This window comes from Prosopis cineraria, unplaced genomic scaffold, assembly GCF_029017545.1.
Source record: "Prosopis cineraria cultivar Desert tree isolate PC_DT_omini unplaced genomic scaffold, ASM2901754v1 PC117, whole genome shotgun sequence".
Taxonomy (NCBI): Eukaryota; Viridiplantae; Streptophyta; class Magnoliopsida; order Fabales; family Fabaceae; genus Prosopis; species Prosopis cineraria.
Window position 1 is genome coordinate 45,701 of NW_026555444.1, and position 4,372 is coordinate 50,072.

The 4,372-nt window shown below is 33.4% G+C and overlaps 1 pseudogene; it reads left to right on the plus strand.

Annotated features, from left to right (window-relative positions):
- The first annotated feature begins 790 nt into the window (after positions 1-790).
- Positions 791-3,384, plus strand: LOC129295459 (cysteine-rich receptor-like protein kinase 10; annotated as a pseudogene).
- Positions 3,385-4,372: the final 988 nt, after the last annotated feature.

Below are 4,372 nucleotides of genomic sequence, written 5' to 3' on the forward strand. Positions count from 1 at the left end.
ATGTATCTTCATTTTTTGATCCTACTCATCATCTCTTTCCTATTCTTCTGTTGCATCAGTGCCAATGCAGAAACCTATAGTATTCTAAATCTATCAGACAGACTCAGTTTCTCCGACCAACTGGTTTCCAACAAGAACAATTTCACTTTGGGATTCTTTAATCTCACCGACACTAACAACTCTTATTTAGCCATCTGGTATTCTAAGGACCCTTCAACCCCAGTTTGGATAGCCAACAGAGACACCCCTATTGCTCTTAACGATACCCCAAATCTCACCATCGACAGCACCAGAAAGTTGGTGATTAATCGAACCCATGCAAACCTTATTCATCTATGTATGGCGGAAACCACCACCAGTGGCAGTCGGAATATTAGTGCCGTCCTGATGGACAATGGGAATCTGGTCCTAAGAGAAGAGAATTCCAATGGATCTGATGCAAGGACCTTGTAAGAGAGCTTTGATTATCCCACTAACACTCTTTTGCCTGGCATGAAACTTGGTGTGAATCACAGAAGAGGAAAGAATTGGTCTCTAACCTCATGGCTAGCTTCAAATGACCCATCTCCAGGACCTTTCACTCTAGAATGGGACCCCAGTGTACTCCAGCTAGTCATTCGGTGACGAGGCTTGGTGTTTTGGGCTAGTGGGGTCTTGAAAAGCAACTTATTTAAACATTTATTGGTCTCCAATTTCACTGAGTTGAGCTTTTATAATCTGACATCCACTAACACCACAGATATAGTTATTCCTTGAAAGAAGTCCCTGATGTTAATAATACAAGCATGCTATGGCGGATGGATCACAAGGAAACCTATATGATGAGAACAATGAGGGATTAAACTTGCAAGATTTATGTTATGGGTACAACACAGATGACGGATGTGTAAAATGGACACAACCAAAGTGTAGGAGTTACAATACAACATTTAAGTTAATTACTGGGAACTTTGTCAATGGTGATTCCTTTTATAATAAAAGCATTGGACCCGATAATTGTAAAGTAAGGTGCTGGAATGACTGTGATTGTTAAGCTTACCAGTATGGAGAAAAGATGGGTTGCCTCACGTATGGCTATCAAGTCCAGTTTAACACAGATCCATCTAGGGCATCAGTAGGAAGATATTATCTTATCCAACGTCCACAAAACAGTAAGTTCTGTGAATTGATCATATCCAACTTTTTATTTTTTGATTTGCTTTATCGAAGATAGTGGACACCTGCTTTCAATCCCATGCCATTGTTGGTTCAGATTTACTTACCAGCTTAATTTATATATTCAGGACATGTTTATATCATGATGGATTAGTTGCATTTCTAAGTTTCTCCAACATATGTTTGTTATTTATTAACAAAAATGGCTCCAAAAGTACATTTTCATGTTTCACGTACCTAACGCCAAGAGAATATGTATTTATAGAGGTCGATTTCACTAACAATACTTTTAGTAATTGGTTTCATTCATGACATTTTCTGGGAGTTGTTTCTGCTTTAAATTAAAGAACTATCTCTCAACGACTAACAAATTACCCTTCAAAAACATGATGAAACTAAATTAATGGACGTTTGACGGTTGCAGGGAACGCCAAGAAATGGATTATTGCAGTAAGGTTTATATCATTGTGTTGTTACTGTCTGTCATTATCATTATCTTCTACAGGAGATGGAAAAGAAAAGGAGGTAATTTTCAAAATCTATGTTCCCACTAGATACTTCACAGATCATGTGTTCATGTAAAATTTGAAACTGAATTACTGGCTGATAGTTTTTCTCCATACATAACAAACAAAGAGGGACAACAGAGGACCATGTGCTGCAACTGATGATAGCAACTGATGATTTATGCAATGCAGATGAGCTTGAATTTGATAATGCCTTTCCTCACAATTTGAAAATCTTTAGCCTTGTATCTATTATTAAAGCTACATCTAACTTTCATGCACAAAATAAGCTTGGACAAGGTGGTTTTGGTCCAGTTTATAAGGTAGGGAAAGAATATATCTTTTTTAATTAGTACTGTTCTACTATTTTTAAGTTGTTATTCTATCTGATGGCAAAATGCATGGTTAGGGGAAACTCTTTGAGGGGACAGAAATTACAATGAAGATGCTATCACAAACTTCAGGACAAGGATTAACAGAGTTCAAAAATGAGCTAATACTAATAGCAAGACTATAGCACATGAATCTAGTTCGCTTGCTTAGTCGCTGTCTAAATTCTGAGAGGAAGATGTTGGTTTATGAATACATGCCTAATAGAAGCTTGGACTGCTTTTTTTTTGGTAAGCAATCATTCATAGGAACCTAAAAGCTATAACCATTGGCATATATTCCTTTATCATGCTACTCTTCTTAAACTTTAACAATACACAATTAAGTTATAATCTTCAACACCTATATCTATTCTGATACTGAACCTTAAAACTACTAGTTGATTTTTTTTGGTATAATGTCACGCTTACGCAATTTTTATATGGTTGGAATTTTAATTTAAAGATGCATCGAAAAGAGGCACGTTAGATTGGAGCAAGCGAGTAATGATTATTGAAGGGATATCACAAGGAATTATTTACCTTCATTAACATTCAAGGTTAAGAATAATACATAGGGATCTGAAAGCTAGTATATATTACTTGATGTAAACATGGTCCCTAAAATTTTTGACTTTGGAATGGCAAGAATTTTTAAACGGGATGAGCTCATTGCCAACACTAACAAGATTGTCGGGACTTAGTAAGTTCAAAAGCAATACCTAAATACATGTGATTAGTTTTATTTTTCAAGCAATGAGGTTTTATTTCCAATAAGATGGCTCCTCATTTTTTCCTTATCAGTGGATATATGTCTCCTGAGTACGCAATGGATGGAATATTTTTTTAGAAAATCAAATGTTTTTAGTTTTGGGGTCATCATACTTGAAATTTTAAGTAGCAAAGGGAACAATAGCCGATTTCATCAAGATAATAAACCTATGACTCTAGTAGGATATGTAAGTGCTTTTATTTACAATTGCCTTAAGTATATATCCTTATAAGTAACATGTATATCTGCTTCTTTTCTATTATATACTTTGATAATCAGCCTGCATGAAATCTATATGATCTCCTTTTCTTAACATAAAAGTTGTTGTATTACAGGCATGGGATTTGTGGAAAAAAGGAGCTAGTTTGGAGCTAATGGATCCAGTATTGAATGATTCATGTTCCAATCAACAATTCCTTAAATTTATTCAAATAAGTCTTTTGTGCATGGAGGAGTCCCCAATAGACCAACTATTTCAGAAATCATTTCTATGATTGCAAATGAAAGTGTTATTTTGCCTCCGGTAAAAAAACCTTCATTTTTGAATCTTGAAAGTACCATGATCAATACAGATTCTCAATGAAATGATTTAGATTGTGTTTCCATCAATTATATGTCTATATCTAGTATCTACTATGAATGAGAGATAATTAAAGCTCTGTAGTCTTAAATATTGATCCAATTGTCCAATCACAGTTTAACCATGTTCTGATCAATGACTTTTAAACCACTATCTTATGCAGTTCAATGTCCAATCTGATTTTTAAAACCTTAATTAAGACTTATAATAAGTTCAAAAATTTAAGAAAAAATTTCATGATTGATAGTTATTATATGCAAATAGAGGTACTGCTCCCCCCTAAATGACTTCTCATGATTGTTGTTTTATTTGGCATATAAATGTTCTCAATCATGTGGGTATATGAACTTGTCTACATAAGTTTTTTTTATATGTTTGAGTATCTTAAACTAACCTGAATAAACTCACCCTACCTAAATTACTAGGTCTATTTATTTATGACCATAAAAATGACTTTAAATATGATTAATTGATTTGCTAAACAATCTTACATGATCAAGAGACTTGCTTGCATATGTTTGAAAATTTATAAGGATATGCACAAAAGTCATCAAACAATGGATTTATTAGCTTTAATCTATCTCTCAGGCTCACAGTTGACAGTTCCCATGCCTGCAATAACAATTATTATTTTGAATTCTGAAGAACATAATGGACATTGAAACTGTAACAAGCTAAACTATGAGGAATCTAATTATAATTTGATGTATTTTGTTGTGTCAAAAATAAAAATACTATACTTGGTATGAATCTAGCTATATAATTAAAGTATTTTAGGTTTTGCTGTTAATGAACAATTTTATTATATGTGAACCTAAAGTTGAGAATTTGAGAACATCTAGTTGTAAAAATCTAAACTTGCTATTATGATGAAAGAATTTCATTATCAATGGACAATTACTTGTTAATGTGTGAACCTAAAGTTATGAATTAGTAAACATATAGTTGTAAAAATTTAAACTTGCTATCACGATATGAATCTTAATTTTGA